The following is a 17,778-nucleotide window of genomic DNA, read 5'->3' as shown; positions in this document are numbered from 1 at the left end:
ATGCTAATTGGCTTAAGTGTTAATTAAAAATGACAGTTTTTATTCCTAAAAAGTATTTTTAATATTATAAACCACTGTAATATTATGTTGCTTGCGCACTAACAATGTAAATAAAGAAATCCGTTCAATTTATTTTATTTTTTTTTAACATGTTTTCTAAAATGATTTCTCTATATCGTGGCTTTTCACTTACTGTGGGTGGGCCCCCGCAATAAACAGGGGCTCACTGTATCTAAAGTACGATGTTCACACGAATAGCTTAGAGGAGTGTTACAATTAGTTTTAACTCCAAAACAAAGTCTTCTGCAGCCCCAGCATAAATTCTTTTATTAACATCATTATTGAAACTAATGATTATTCGACATTTTTCACAATTGCCTGCAGATTAGTGTCATTACATACACTTTCATAGCAGCTATGCTAATTTAGCTGAATTGCTTCAGTGTACAGTCCCGAGGCGATAAAGCCCACACTTTGTGCGACTGCAACTCCTATGGTTAATAGATAATGCTTTTCTCTCTGAATAGAAAATGTTTGTTTCAGCTATAATAGAACAAACACAGAATTAATATTCAGCAGTCTTGGCGCACACCTATTTCCACTACAGAGCCGTGGAGTCCAAGTCACAGCCTCAATTCCAGTTTCAGTGATGTACCCATTTTATGTAGCCTATATACTTTGATTTGAGATGTTGTGTTCATGCTTTGCAATGATGTCGGGAATTTTCAACTTTGCTCCAGGGCACAGACTGTCTTACTTGTGAACCACGTAATAAACTTTGCGCACTTTTTATGTGTGGCATGCGGAATTGCATCACATTTGGTATCACTTGATGTAGACAAAGATTTACATACATGACCCAGTCTCCCACAATCTTCATATTCCTCTGGGGGCTACGTACAGGTGCAGCACATTGCCTGCAGCCATTGCACACTATCTCCTGCTGTGGTTGAAATGAGCAGACTTTTACAAACCACACTGAAAACCTCCGGAGAAAACTTGCTGCCTCTCTGAGTTATTGTCACACTCATTGTACTGCCATTGTAATGATGTTTTTTATTCTCTTTCCTGACCTGTTGTGATGTCTGACACTGGTGGGTTTCTCCACAATCATCGAGGGCCAAGATTTGACTTTGAACATTTCAATTGGGATGGATCACTTACTTTCTCTTAAAGATATTTGGGACATAACTCTTCTTGCTACTTTGTGGGGAAAAGTTTTGGGTAGATCATTTTTTTATTCCAGCATGACTGTGCCCCAATGCACAAATCAAGATCCATGAACAAATGCTTGGATGAGTTTCGTGTGGAAGAACTTGCTCCAAACGACCTCAAGGCAATCAAGCACCTTTGGTATGAACTGCAACAGCAAGTGAGTCAGTGACCACCAAAAAAGTATTCAATGGAAACGTTTCCACAAAACGTAGTTGGATATTTTCTTCCATTTATACTTACCAAGACGAAGGATTGCTTTTGTAGCAGGCCCCCCCGAACAAGGATGAAACTTTACTGATGATTTGACATTTTATTTTTATCACCATGAATCACCGTGCATCACCAAATCATCATAAGAGCTGAAAGATATTTCAAAGAAATGCAAACAATAATGAAAAAAACGTGTACATGTACAAACACAAGTACTAATAAACAATTCAATAAAATGTACCTTTTGCCTCTTTGGAGGGGCTACCAATACTGTACAAACAGGACATACCTCAATGCTTTTCCAGCTTACAAGTAGTGCTCAACTTACAAACACAATGGGTTCCGCGCGGTTGTTTTGAATTGAATCACATTAAATTTAGTTTCAAAATTTTATTTTATCAAATTATATTTTTAAATAAAATATTAAAATATGTTTTAAAAAAATATATAAAATATATATATATATATACAAATTAAATTATTTACCTTATAGCATATATACTTTCTATACAGTACATGAATTAAATTTAAAACAACATACATTATATTACATTATCCATTATCTGAACCACTTTTCCTTACAGTACATACATTTTTACACAGTACAATGCAATAAAAACAAAATTAATATGCTTACTGTACATAGATGGTGGAGGAGTTATTGAGTTGAGTTCATGTGAGGCTGAAGTAGAATGCATTTCGTCTTGGGTGTAACGGTCTCATCATAAATTTTGATTGGTGCATATGACGAGTCAAGATAGCAACAAGTCAAATTCAATTAATTTTGAAGCTGAAGAGATATTGTTCGTTTTGCTACTACGCAAATAAAGAAGACGACTGAGGGCTGCTTTTCATGAATATCCTCTACAAGAGCCTCTGAAATGTATTCACAGTGTGGCGCCAATATCGCGTGCGTGCACCGGCGACGGCCACTGGCCGTGGCTCCAGGCAGTACCGTTCATCGCCGGACAGAGAGGTAGTTGAAATGCGCAAATGGTGCGGGGCTGCTCGGCTGGGGTTGTGGCAGAGAAGGGAACTACAGTAACGTACCATAATGTATGATGTGGCAGCTTTTTATGGACAGTCAGCCTTCGTTCGTATCTGCAAATGTTCGTAACTCGGATTTTCGTAACTACAGGACTACCTGTACTTATGCTATTAAGCTACCTTAAGTACAAAAAGCACTAAACCACTAAGGGCCTCTTCAAAATAAAAGTGTTGGCCCAAAAACAAAAGTGACGATTTACAATGCAAATTTCAAAATAAAATACAATCAAAACTCCGGTGAGAAAAAATAACTATGGTTTTCAATGACAATTGAGCTTGTCAATTTGAGCAAGGACATGTTTTTATTCTATTTATGAGCACAAAGCGTGACGTGAAAAGTAAAAGTATTAGTTTTCAGTCAAACCAACTTTTTTGGAACCAACGACATTGTGAAAATGACCTGTCTTGTAAGACGCCACAGTTAAAAGAAATGGTTGCGACCATGAGCAGTGCACCTTCACACTGAATCAGCAGCTGATTCCAAAAAGGCAAGTGTGTCTCTCCTCACCTCGTCTTTTGCAAATGTTAATAAGATCAAAGTGAATAAAAGCTGACACAGACGATGAGCATTATTAACCGGGCTCTTATTTGTCTGGCAGCCGCATCCTCGTTTGATCTTACACAAGGTACTCGGTGTTCTGCCGTGCGAGCGCTAATGCATCTGAAACAGTGTGAGGTTAATTAAGACTGACGCTTCTTCACACTGTCTGGATTAGTCTTTCTTTCCTGTGACTTTCTCTGTAATCAACCAAATAAGACCCTTAATATCTAGATGTGCTGCACTGGCATGGCCGCTAACAGAGAGGAGCAAAATGATGCTTTGCACAATATATTCAAGTGTACAAAGGAGGAGAGTTTAATATTCTGATTTGCAAGAGCTCATGCACAGCATTTGTGATCATACCTTCGTTAATTTGCCATTTGTATTCAACGAGACGATCTAAGAGCGGGATGTGTTGTTGTTGTGTCTCGCTTCCGGGGAGAAAAAGAAAAACAGTCTGCCTGCTGACCTGCCATGTATTTGGTCTTGTAGGGGGACAATGGTAGGATGTCCAGCATGACCCATCAGGCCTCCCGGGAGGAGGACAGGCTAATATAGACATGGAGGGCATTGACATCGCCAAGACATAAGCCACCGAACACAATGGAGTCCGTCCACTGTTGGACTCTGAATAAAACAAAATAGTACATCTGAACGCAAGTACAACAAATGTCCATTCTCTTATCATACAGTTGTAAAAGGTGTGTATAGGCAGTCTGTCACAAGTTGTACCATTCCCCTCCAACCAAGGTTTGCTTTTTCTTGGGGGGGTCCTTTAGAGACCTCTGGACCCTCGACCTTTAAGGTTACATCATCTACACACAACAACCCCTGTATATGTCCATGCTAATTTGTATGAAATCCTTCTTGTTTACAGAATGGAAAGCTTGTTACAGATGCAGACATCCTTTGTTGGAGTTGTAAGCAGAGAGCTGGTGTTGATCCTGATTCCTGAGTGCAAGTGACAATTAGTGATGCCACAAATGGAAGCAAAGAAGCCTCTCAGCCTACACAAAGCTCACATTGTGATTGACACTTAAGCTTAATTTCACTGACTTAATCTTTATTTCTGATTTATATTTATTTCAAGATCCCAATGTTTCACAGCGAGTGTGAGAATCACGGCAAGGCAGCCAGTGGTGTGTTGGCCATCGGGAAATTTGCGAAAACTCCTGTACGACTGGTCCATTCCAGGCTAAAATGGCCGTGCATTAGCCGTGCCAGCCAATAGAATACACTGTATTAGAAAAATATAATACAGGTAAGGTGTTAATAAAGATAAATAAAGATCAAATCAAATAGTATAGTATCAAACAAAGGTTAGAAGTTTCAAGTTGGGTTTGAAGGCTTATGGTTTCATGGACGGTTTAAGGTTTTAAAGTAGAGTTTCATGGTGTTAGGTTTCAACGCAGGTGAAGTCAGCCGCAAATGCTTTTGAATCCAGGTTATAATAAATGATTTTACCCCCTTGTATATGATGTAAATTGCACACTAATTAAATTCCACCCTTTAGTAAATGTAGTGAATTCTGTATTTGCTTTATTATCTTTATTCTGACACGAGATGTCATTAGATGTAGCCTTGTATAACAGAATTTTCGTTGTATAGAAAAACACATTTTTAAATGAATAGCCGCACTAACTTGCTGTGCAGCAACTATTTCGCTGCTTTATAAACCCACCAGGCATTCATATACCTAATGAGTAAATGGCTAATTAGATAGCAGTTGCTGTCCTTGACTGGATTAACTCCAGTTAACCTTGGTTTGGGATTTTATCACATGAAGGAGCAATGCAAACAAACAGAGAAAAATCAATTTTGGGGAAAAAAATAAACTTAAGACAGCTACTTAGCATTCTTTGGAAACATACTAGAATAGCTTTTTTCTCTCTCAAGCTCAATATACAGTAATTTACATTATCTCACGTGTTTATTTATTGCCTTCCTGTATGACATCATTTTTTTCATCAGTGGCATGCTTATATATATATATATATATATATATATATATATATATATATATATACACACACACACACACACACACACACACACACACACACACACACACACACTTTAGGAATAGTCTGTATAATGAACAGAAAGCGGTTTAACTCCTGTCGATTGAACACAAAACAAATCTGTATTTGGGAAATATGTACCAACAAATATAATACAGCACAATAACTTGGGCATGTGATCACCCCAAAAAATACTTGCCACCATGACAATCATTGTGTACTACAATCAATTATCGAAATTATCTACATGTAGAGACTGAGTCAATGATTTGTTTAATTGCTGTTTGAAAATTACTGTTTGGATATGTAGCATTTTGTGGTAAATGTCATTTTAGTTCTCTCAGAATTATCCAAATGTATTTATTAATCAATTTATTTATTTATTTATTTTTTTGGGGGGGGGGGTATTATTTTTGATGAGTCAGATTTCTGAGGGGTTATTTTGTGCACTCAGGTAGCTGCATACAGTATGTATAGTGAAAAGTATATCTGTTAACCATGAAAATGTGCAGGATTGATTGGTTAATTTCTCTGATGGTGATCAATTTTTTGGGACCTTAGTTGTAAGGGATGCAGTGGCCCCCAGAAAGGCTCAGTATGGTGGTGTATAAATGCACTTTTCTACCTCCAAATCTCAGCTCACTGCATTTGCCAGACCTCCACTCGTCAGCTAAATGAATACATTCTTCCAGCTCATCGGGCTTTGTAAGGGAAGAACGAGCACTTCTATTTTTCTCTCCTTGGTTTGTTTTGCCTTGTGACCAATAGTTGAAGTTTGCACGCTTCTCAAACGATGCATAATGATGTAAACTGCTTTGCTGGTGTTCTTTTTTCTGTGCATTTGGCTTGCTTTAAAACCTTTGTTGTGATTCGTGGGTCTGCTATGCGCTGCTGCAATGTGTCCTAATTGTGCATTTGCTTTGCCGCATGGCTGTCTTTGTGTTTGATGCCATTTCACAGGCAGCAGTCCGCCACAGCTTCAAAGCTCGGCACTGTGCATGAGCATGAACGAGTGTCACTGTGTGTTTGTGGGGAACAGCATTCGGACAACAGCACTGTCACTAGTCGTTGTAATGCCTGTCCTTCTACCGCCCACGTTCTTCACATGCACGTAGTTGGATCTGGAATTATTAGTTGGATGTTTGGATGTCTTTCTACTGATTGACTCATTAGTTACTTTCTCAGCCGCTTTAATTCAGGAATACTTTGTCATGTCATTTGGTGGCCCTATGTAGTCCATCTATCCATGCCTTTGCTCGCGTGAAATTGGTTGCGGTCCAAATGTGCACTATGTGTGTCAGATCCACCAGAGTTCAGCCCACACAGGTCCAGGTGGTGGAGGATGACATGGCAACCATCCCACTGCTCATCTCTGCCAACCCAGAGGAGGCCTCCTGCGTTTGGCTGCAGAGCAGGGAGAAGCGGGTCAAAGGTGACGGCTCTATAAAACCAGGTCCTAGTTGAGCTGAGCTAGCAAGTAAGCACTCAGCGCTGCCATTTAGGGTCTGAATAAAACATGGCAGGTTCGTCAGCATGGGACCCTGCCAAATGTGATTCTCATTAAAGCCCTAATGTATGCAGTCTAAACGAGGATTGCTATCTCCGTGAATACAAGAGGGAAGGTTTTAAAACAGTTTTTGTCCTCCGGGCTTGTGTCATCCAGCTGTACTTACTCCTTTTCTCTGTTAGCTCCGTCATACTAACCATAAAATAACAGTTTCCTGAATGCAGGATCTCACAAACTATCTTGTGAGTGCTGTGGTAATTAAAGTATCTCTCACAAAGACCATTGTTGGCTTGTCGTGGGATTCCAGTCTACCCAATCAATAATGCAAGATTAGATGTCACATAGCCACCAACCAGTGGGCAAAGGGCATGTGTTTGATGAGTGTGGAATGAATACTTAATTTAAAATAGTGTATCTGTGTGTGTCCATGTTATAGGGACAAGAGGAATCCACACATTTTCTGATCTGGCCACTCTTCTTTGGACATAAAGAACATGGCGAGACAGCATGTAGGAGTTTAAGTGTACAAATGAGAGTGTCAGCCAGAAATTCATCATTCTGAAAGTCCTCTGTAAGAAGAACTTGTATTTTTTTTTAAAGAGGTTAACACACATCTCTTAACCGCCTTATTTGGATATTGTTTGTGGTGTCCCCCAAGGTTCAGTGTTGGGCCCAAAATTGTTTATTTTGTACATCAATAACATTTGTAAGATATCGGCTTTACTGAAAATGGTGTTGTTTGCTGATGACGCTTACCGGTAGATACACAACACTATATAATCATATTATATTATAAATAATATATGCATTTTATACAATATCTGTTATGTGGAGAATTTAAATGATCTCCTGGATGAAATCAATGAAGGAATGTAAAAAATTTGGGGCAATAGCTACATGAGTTCAGTCGGTTCACTAATAACTTAAAAACTACACCCCCCCAAAAAATGCACGGTTAACCGGTACTAATTTGGTATCTGGGTACTGCTTCATTTAAAACTATACTATACTGCGTTTTGTATGGTACCAGTACTTGTAGCACCGCCGCTCGCCAAGTGACCTTACAGAGACTCGTAACTAGTGTGTGTGTGTGTGTGTTTGAGTGAGTGGAGGGTGGGGGAAAACAAAACAAGTAGCAGCGTGGTTTTTGACCCACGCGTGCGCAGCAAGGGAAGGAGCCCATGAAGCAGGAATTAGCATATTACAAATAAAAGTGTATTTGACTCACACGAGCGGAGGTAGACAAAAAGAAGGAGACCATGAAACGAATGATGGCTGTAGACGCCCCGGTCTGTAAACGATGTTATAAAACCTGCCAGGCGAAAAGCAGAAACACCTCCAACATCACAATACATTTAAAAGACAAGCACCCTGACCTGCATAAGGAGCTCAAAGATCAACAGGTAGCCACGGGTACCAATACATTTGTTCTTATGGTGGACCTTCAACTAAAATACAAATTTACAGAAACTATAAAATCCAAAGATACTCTTGATAAATTTGCACGTTGGTTGCTTCTGTTATCATCGCAATGTTTGTAGTTCTCATAAACATATGAAAGGACCAGCAATGTGCATTGACATTTTAGGAAGCGGGAGCTTAAGTAAAGAAAAGGGCACTTTCTTGCTATTTATTTATGAATAAATAAAAAAAAAACATCTGATTTACTTACCTCTTTATTTCATTCACCATCATTTTTGAATGCTCAGCAAATTCGTACAAAAAAACTGGCCACACATTACGTTTTTTTGGGTTTTTTTTACAAGAGGAAGCAAGAAGTCTCGAGTAAATGCTCATTATATTCCATTATTACCACTACAATTCACTCTCCATACCAGGACATAGTCATTGACATGAACTCATTCAGTGTCACATTTGTATCAGTTAATGATAAAGCAAAAAATTTTTTAAAAAAATGCCCCAGAAAAATAATTTCTATGTATGCACAATGCCTGCCCAGGACACACAAGCAGAGTAAATAACACATTGGCTCAAATATAGCAAATTTGTAGCATACTTGTACCATTCATCCAGTACTGTAGTGAAAGATGATTTGAGATTTTGTTTCTGCACTGCACTTTTGAAGGCAACTGATGCCATGTTATTTAAGTGGGTGACCCATCATTGCGTACCCACCCAAACAACTTTGACTTTTCAGACACTCTCAAGCAAACATTCCCTCATTAGGGCTCCGTACGAGGCCGAACTACTCCACTGAAGCCCCAGGTCCCGCCTCGGGCTTCGGGCCCTCTGCCCCGGTAGTGATGATTAAATAATGCACGTGTTGAAAATGTAGGGCTGCCTAATTCACCAAAGCCCACGGTACAAGCCTAATGGATTCTGCCATCCTTATCTGATGGGCTTGACAGTTGTAGATATTCATTATGTATGGAAAATTGTAGTAGCTTTTATGGCTGGCGATGTAGTCCACTTAACAATGTCGGTCTTTGTTAGCAGACCAACGCGGGAAGATGTAACCATCCCAGAGGTTTGTGTCTCTCAAGCTTTTTCTCGGCACTGTTCTTCAAGTGTGAACATAGGTTGAGACAAGTAGGCGCTAATGGCCTTATTGTTTCAAGTGCATGGCACCCCCGGGAAGCATAAAGTGCTTCTCGGGTAGAGGCAAATAAAGACAAGAACTGAGCAGGCGAGGATCGTGCAGGATTCGAGCAGTGAGAATTATTTAGATAGATGGATGGATGAAAGACGGGAATGGGCCACAGTTTGAATGCGAGTGTACTGTCTGTGCTGGGCCTCCTGCGTCACAGGACCAATTCTCAGCTGAGCTGCAGAAGCATCTGCGGTGCTCCAACATATAAAGAGGTTAATGGCGTGATAACGAAAGCACGGACGCCAATTAGGGCAGGGTTATGAACACATTCAGACGGAAATGAGTGCAAGAGTAATTACAGCAATGCAGCATACCTGTTTAATGGGTTGGCAAATGACGTGTCCCAAGTTGGCATGTTAACCTTTGATTGTGCTTTTGCTTTGTACCCCTTGTCTTAACCCCAGATGCTCCCACTGTTGAAGCGTAGCATGACCCATTGTTACTAAATGTGAGGGACACAGCTGACCTAATATCTGCGACAGACTGCCAACCCCATCGCAGCTGACTTTGCATGGAAATCCACCTACACATTCAATACACTACCTGTAATTTATTTATTATCTGATTTAGTCTCAGCATTTCATAATAATAATAATGCATTGGATTTATATAGACACTCCACAGTGGTTGCATTATTCGTGCACTCACACAGTGGTGGCGGTAAGCTACTTAAGTAGCCACAACTGTCCTGGGGCATGCTGACAGAAGCGTGGCTGCCAGTGTGTGCCTACAGCCCCTCCGACCACCACCAAACATTCACACTTTCCATACACCAGTGTGAGTAGCACTGGAGGGAATGTGTGTGAAGTGCCTTGCCCAAGGACACAACGACACATGACTTGGGGAGAGCGGGAATCAAACAGCCGACCTTCGGGTTACTGAACAACCGTCTCTACACCCTGAACCACGGCCGCCACAAATTTATCACTGACCTTTCTCAACATACAAATGCAACATATTTTACTGGCTTTAACTCTCCCTCTACACCACCTCTCTCAGTACCATCCTCAGCCCAAATCCAGAAAAATGGCTTTCATTACCGCCGCGTGACGAAAGGCCACATTTGTCAATGTGGCAAGGGCTCTCTATCTACTGATTGCCTTTTCCAGTCGAAACCTCCTCACACCCCGGCAGTTTTGATTTTCCTGTATACTACCTGTAAAGACTGGCCCCCTCTTTCCTACCTATAAACCCTCCCCCCCCTTATCCTTCTTTGTTCACTGAGCTTTTTGATACCCCTCCTATGTCCACCTCCAATCTAATGCCCCCCCACCCCCCACCAAATGTCCTTTGACCAAAGGAGGAAATATGTTTTATATCTCAAGAGGAAGATTGCCGTCCTCCACTTATTCCCTCTCACTCTGTCTTTCACAGTGAGACAATGGGATGCAGATGGGAGAGAAGGCCCAGGATGGTGAATCAGGCCTTCTCACCATCTGTAATGTGACTCGGGCTCATGCTGGAATTTACCACGGCACAGCCAGTAATGTCATTGGACCCTCTGGCAGTGACAATGTGCATCTTGCGCAGTGAGAGTGCAGATCATGTACCAGTGACTTGGTTCGATATCTGCAGTCGTGCCTCAGCCTCCTTAGGAATGTCTATTCCAGCACTCTGGAGATTATTCAGATTCAGATTTAGATTCAGATTACTTTATTGATCCCTAAAAGGGCAATTGCCCCAGTTGCAACGTGGAGACAAAATGGGAAGCCTGGCGCCGCTGGAGAGACACCGTTTTGACGCCCCGAGTTTCTTAGATGGAAGAAATTTGATAAAAAATGAGGAGGGGGGGTGCTCAAGCTCTGCTCTCTTAAACAGTATGAATCTGGGAAAAAAGAGCCCATCGGTCTGTTGGACTGGATTCAGGGCAACCCCTCCCTCAGTTATTAAAATCTGGATCAGTTCTTTACCTTCACCAGGTGTCTGGAAAGTGCATGGGAGTCCAACCATTCCATGTGTGCTTTGTGGACTTGGAAATTGCATTTTACTTCTTTACCCCAATGAGCCAACCTGAAGTGATCACTGTGGTTCCACTGGTTCAATCCATCATTTTAAACCATTAAGGGCTGTTGCATTTTTCACTCAAGATTGGTAACGTAGAATTGATCCAATCAAGTCCTAGTTGGTGTGTGTAACAAGCCACTTTAGGATTCTTTGACGGAAAGGAAAACATCAGTCTAGGAATGAGAAACGTTTCCGCAAATGTTGCAACTCTGAAAACGGTACTACTGCTCTTACTGCTACTATAACAACTAAGGGCCTTATTTACTAAAATTCTAAAAAGCAGCCACTGAATTCACTCACAGCAACAGATTAGGTGAGGAGCTCAGCCATCTGGGTTTGGTGCCACTGCCCCTCCATGCTCAAATGTCCTACGGATCGCACCCTAATAATGTGTGTGTGTGTGTGTTGTGTATCTTTCTAAATGACATGTTTTCTGGCCTGTGCAATTAAACATTCTGAAAGGAGCACAGTAAAGGAAGGTTGCCAGTCAAGGGGACAGAACCTTCGCACAAAGCCATAGAAAACAAAGTCTGGGCACTCTTTAAAGCGGAAATCACCCGTAAACATTTATTGACAATAATATGTTATATGTGACCTCGCTAGTCTAAACATGACATTCTGATTAATATTACATTTGTGGAATTGTAAAATTGCAAAATCCATCCGTTTTCGTGCATCTCAGGGGGCGGACATTTTGCCACTGGCTGTTGACTGAAGATGACATCACAGTTGCTCAGGGCTAAGGCAACGACCAATCACAGCTCACCTGTTTTCTGAAGCTGAGCTGTGATTGGTTGTTACCTGAGACCTGAGCAACTGTGATGTCATTTTCACTTGACAGAAAAGTGGCAAAATGGCCACTGCTGGATTTTGCTGCTTAACTCATATTCCACTAACACAATATTAACCAGAATACCGTATTTGGACTAGTGGGGCTGCATAGAACATATTATTGTCAAGAATTATTATTTTTTGACTTTCCCTTCAAACTCAATGTTCTGGTCAAACGTAAGTCCCTATTTATTTGTGCTGGCCTTGGTCAGTTTTAGGTGGATTTTTAGGTATTTTTGGTGAAATGGATTGTTCCACTCGTCCCGGTCAAGGTGTGTGGATGCATCGTTTCCCAAAATACCCAGAAAGACAATATTATTTTAACAAAATCTAGCTTTATTGCTTTAAACAGATGAATAATGGATTTGTTTTTTGTCAAAAAATATGTTTGTTTGTTTTTTAAGTGGGGTATGATTGTCAATGCACCACATTGCGCTTGTGTTAAAGTGAGGCCACCCCTTTATTTAGGATATGTACCAGGACTTGAATATAAATGCACTGTGTTGAAAACATTAACCTTGGAGAAGCTAATTATAGCAGTTTGAATTTAAAATGGTCTATTAAAAAGGAAGTCAAGCAACTAGTAAACAAATGATAACGTCAGTCTGAAGTGGTGCTTAAATGAGCTTGCCAACAGGTGATTGTTTATTCAAACAAGCAAGAACCAGTGTGAATGGGCCCATTGTGTTGGAGTCTTTCTGCCCCCTAGTGGTCATAAATCACTTGATGCAGTCTTAAATGCATATATGAAATGATCAAAGTCAATGGTCAGCGTGTAAAAAAACATGAATGGATTATGCATATCACGTATTTGACAGCCGAGGTTACATTTTTCCTTTGGTTCCCATTCGGCAGCATCTGAGAAAAAAATGGTCTGTGCAGCATTGTCCGAGCTTTATCTGTCTTTTGCAGCAACATTACAATAGTGTGGGAGGGCCACTAAGGCTACACAAGTGTGAAGTGAAGAGAATTGCTACTTCTGAGCATCGACGCTTTCAGGAACTTATTCCACACCTCTATCTCTACCTTATCACTTAGCTCACAGCACTACTTCACCCTTTCTCAGATAATGCTGCTCTGATATACTTTGCACTCCATATGTGCGTCGACTTTTATAGCCTCAAGCTGCAAGTCGTCACGGTATCCCTGCAACACCACCTTTATCAGCACACTACTGCCCGCAGCCACCATTGGACATGTTTAATGTTTACTATAAAGCCCATCCAGTATGATCCAGCGCTGCCCCCCATTCATTTTCTCCGGGATGTAAATATACATAATTAATCTCATGCGTTTATGATGCATTTTAAATGCTACCTTATCATTTGCGAAGAGGGAGAGGGATTGAAGACTGACCTCTTTGCTCTGGAATGTTATGAGTGGAGCTGATAGTGGAAATTATTTATTCAGTCAAATGGGGTGCAGCCTGCAGCAAGAGAGGAGTCGACTGAGCATCATCCTCTTGTGTTGCTCCTCCTCATCTCCTTGACTGTCTCTGCCTCTGCCCTAAAAGCACCCTTCAATTTCTTTCATGTGCCAAATGTAAAGTAATTCCCTTTTTTTCTTCACCTAGCCTGGCCTAGCTTCCTGTTATCTTTGTTAACACAGTTGATAATGATTTACAGTATGCTTCCATTGTCATCTTTGTTGCGATAAGCCGGACAAATTATCCACTTTGTTGTGAGAAATATCGACCATTGCTGCTTGTGTTTCTAAAGCATTCCATACAACAAAGCTCTACCAAAGGCAACAAACTAACAAATAAATAAAGTAAGCCGATAAGTAATGCAAAGTAGGGCTGTGCGATTAATCGAAATTCAATTACAATTTCAATTATTACTCTGCATTATTACAAAATGGGCATAAAGCTTCCAAAACGATTATTAGGGCTGCAACGAGTCCTCATCATTTCCGCCTCGGATGCCCGCTGAGATCGTCGTAGTCAAGTTAACGGCAGTTACAGTAGGCATGACAGTACACAGGACTAACGCTGAGAGAATATATATATATATATATATATATATATATATATACAGTATATATACCCGATTATTTGCCAGAATTTTTAGTAGGATATTCGAATACCAAAATATTCGAAAGCTGCAGCCCTAATAATGCTAATTTTGAGTTGTTTTGAGGCACGCCCACATGAGTTCTTTCACTACACACCCCTGAAAACTTGCACACCACAAGCCATACTGCACACGCTGCACCCCAAAATCAAATTTTTGCTAACATAAATAACATATATTATCATAAATTCAGTTTAGTCCAAAGGGAACATACATAATTATAGGGTTTCAAATTGTATTTGTCTTAATATTTTCAAATGTTTAAACATTTTGTTTTGAAAAAAAATAAAATAATAATAATCGTTTTTGAATAATCGTGATTTCAATTATTACCAAAAATAATCGTGCTTATTATTTTTTCCATAATTGAGGAGCCCTAATGCAAAGTACTTGCTGTCAAAAATATGCTCTTACCAAGCTATTGCAATGAACTGTGAGAAAAACACATGAGAAGCTTTAAATGCTCACTGACGAGTTTTGACCTTGATGATGTTGATATCGCCTGGCTGATATCATTCCACCATTTATTCATCACATCTTTCACCATTAAAGTGCAGCACCACTTGAGAGAATTTGATAAACTCCCTCTTGTCAACAATGCTTCACCCTCAACTCAAACATGTTCGCCTGAGAAGAAAAAAATACAAGCATACCACATGAGCTGCCAAGACAATATTACCCTTATTAAATTATTTTACTTTTATTTTGAATTAGAATCTAAAAAAATATATCATGACATGCTTACTGTACTGATTTACACCAGTCGCTTTAGGTGGCGAATGCAAATTGTGGAGTGTATTTTACTTATTATGCTATTTTCATATATGGATGGCAAAGTAATGCTTCACTGTGTAAAACGTGAGGTCGAAAACACACAACAAAGGGAATTTTAGAGTTCGCTCCCATTGATGACTATACTTGTCAAATCCGTTTTTTCATCAGGGATGGGTGGGGTGAGTCTGATTCTGCACCAATGTAAATTTCAATAATAATCGATGAAAAACCTGCAAAATAGCGAGGTACAACCCAAGATAAACCCCACAATGTACAAATTTTGGACCCAAATACAAATTTGCGATATAGTGGCGAACCGCGGAAGAGCAAGGGACCACTGTATACAGTATATACGCTTCTCCAGCGTTGAAGGTAGAAATATGCAACAGCGCTCCCGGCTCTAGTGGTAAAAACACAGTAATGCACTCTTAAATGGGTTAAACTTATTAACACCATTGCAAGAATGTAGCAAAAATATTTTGAACCTCTATTTCCATGCAGAACCAAAGGGCAATATCTTGTTCCAACACCCCAAAAAATATACAACGCTTTATATCAATCTGCACCAAAACTGAATCCTATTTGGTCTGTGTGAAAAGTATTTTTTGCTTAATCCAGCATGCAAAACCAAATCTTTCCTCATACTTTGTTCTTGATGAAGTTGAAAATGGCCAGAATACATTGCCAACCCGGCACATAAAATCGAAAATAATAACAGGATCTGGTGGGGTATTTGGTAGAAGAAAAGAAGGAAAAAGAAAATACCTCATAACTTTCTTCCCCCCTTCTATTTCTATTAGAGAGTGTCAGTTGCTGTCTCCACATAACAGCTCTAGGGGGGGATGGAGGGCCAGTGGGAAGGTACAAGCTTATATAGTGGAAATGTGTTGATCCAGAGATGACAAATGTAATTATTGGACTATTTTGGGCCACACAAGTCAGTTTCGACACCATCATAGTCATATTATTAGAGTCATATTGAGGGAAAGATCTTTCATCAAAAACAATTCCCTTCTCACATCCTCCATCTTTCTTGCCCACCATTCGGTCACTCCGTGGCTCCCCTGACTTCAACAGTGGTTTGCGTCAAATATTCCGCTTAAGATGAACCATGAAAATGAAAACAGGATGTGTGCTTGATTATGGATCCCACTCATAATTAAAAACAGGATTGTGTTTTTGGCTCACCGAAACCATTGGGACCAGTCGGGCAGTTTCCTGTACGTGGACGCGTTTCCTCCCTGGGCGACAATCTTCACTGTGACCAGCCTGTAACCAGCGAGAACCTTTGTCAGTGCACTCAATGAAAATGGGAAAGAGGGGCTACACTGATTACAATGCAGTGTTGACAGTCACCGTTATGGGTCAGTTTGGTGTGACTCTAAGTCAGCTGTGCTGTATACCGGGAAGTTATAAAATCCACAGTGAATTAATACCTAAACTATTATGCAGAAAGTGACCTCTTGTTTTTCTGTAGAGACCATAAGCTTACAAAGACAGACTTGGTAATGAGTAGGCCGCTAAAAGTAAGTAAACACAACAAAAGAAGATGCTATTATAAATATATACATCAAAGTAACTATAGCTCACAAATTTGTATGACGCTATAGTGGCCTTCTTTGTTGCCAAGGCAACCCTGCATCACTGATCGTACATTAGCGGGCATGATGCTGTGACGCAGCCAATTTTTTTTAAGCTTTTCATGCTCATTCATTGGCTAATTAGCTATGACAACTGTGTGATTGACATACACATGGCATTAAAAAAAAGAAAAAAAAAGGAAGCGACCTACGTGATGACACAACCAAGGGGTGGGCAAAATCCGCCGGGACCCAAGGTTAAAAAAAAACTAGACTGCCCCCCCTTATTATTAAACATTAACACATAAATAGTGTTGTTGTTTTTAAACACTTAGCCAAACTTAAACATAGTCTGCTACTTTGCTACATGTTTAGACGATAACAATGGCGTCCACTACGCAACTCACGCACGGCTATCTCCTTCATGGTGTTTAACCTCACCAAAGAGACAAACCAGCCCATTGACAACATTTCAGTAACTCAAAATGCATGTTAAATACACTGCTTAAGATAATTGGAGTTGTTTCAGAACATTACTAACCTGCAAATACAAGACAAATGATAAAAACAGGAGGTGTTGTTCAACAGATCTTGACGAAATGAGGACCTCACAGCAGCTCCGATTTGACACCACTTTACCGAGGAAGAAAAAAACAAAAAAAACATTGAGCCCTCTTCCTTTTATTTTTTTATTCTTTTGTTTGGTTTCATGCCTTGTGTGGGTACACGGTGCACCCATTTATTTTGTATTGTATCTCTGTTTATATTGTTCGATGTACATTGTTATACAGTAATCGTACTGTTCACGTACACTATTGTAAATAAAGCATGAAAACAAAAAAAACAAAAAACACCACTTTACGGCAGCCTGTCGTAAAAACAACCCCGCTTTCCTGGCGTTACACTGTTCCTATACTGCACCCTGCTGTGTACGTACGTACATATACAGTACCTACTTTCAATAGGCTAAACATACTGTATATATTTATTTGTTTACATATGACATTGTTTTAAAAAAAATAAAAAATATATATATATATTTTAAAAAGGTCACACTTCACAACTCAATGAAGTCCTTACCACTGCTTTAAAGGCAGCTGGAAATTGATATTTGTGCAGCAGCTAGCGTAATTGTCATAAAAATCATGCTAATGTATGCAACTTCAAGGCTGTTAGTTTTTTTTTCCCCATGCGTCAGACTACAGGTTGTCATCGTGACCACCCTTTATTTGCCCCTCTTTTATTAATCAAGGTAAATTGAGACAGTGGTTGATATGCTCTTACATCCCTCTGAATACACTGATGTCCTTGCGAATCCCTCGTTTGCTTTTATTTCCTGGAGTTGATTGCTAATATTTGCATTCA

At 40.0% G+C, this 17,778-nt stretch overlaps 1 long non-coding RNA gene across 3 annotated transcripts; it reads right to left on the bottom strand.

Moving 5' to 3' along the window:
- Positions 1-1,457: 1,457 nt before the first annotated feature.
- Positions 1,458-17,144, bottom strand: LOC144057243 (uncharacterized). 3 transcript variants are annotated; one of them, XR_013295195.1, is made up of 3 exons: positions 16,955-17,144; positions 16,022-16,102; positions 1,458-1,574 (listed from the first exon to the last, which is right to left on the bottom strand). It is a non-coding gene; the product is annotated as an uncharacterized LOC144057243 (long non-coding RNA). The 3 variants fall into 3 exon arrangements; XR_013295194.1 differs by lacking the exon at positions 1,458-1,574 and adding an exon at positions 3,666-6,438; XR_013295193.1 differs by lacking the exon at positions 1,458-1,574 and adding an exon at positions 14,135-15,931.
- Between the last annotated feature and the right edge of the window lie 634 nt (positions 17,145-17,778).

This window comes from Vanacampus margaritifer, chromosome 9, assembly GCF_051991255.1.
Source record: "Vanacampus margaritifer isolate UIUO_Vmar chromosome 9, RoL_Vmar_1.0, whole genome shotgun sequence".
In the NCBI taxonomy this organism is placed as follows: domain Eukaryota; kingdom Metazoa; phylum Chordata; class Actinopteri; order Syngnathiformes; family Syngnathidae; genus Vanacampus; species Vanacampus margaritifer.
The sequence above is the reverse complement of the archived record's forward strand: the minus strand, read 5'-3'. Positions and strand labels throughout refer to the sequence as shown.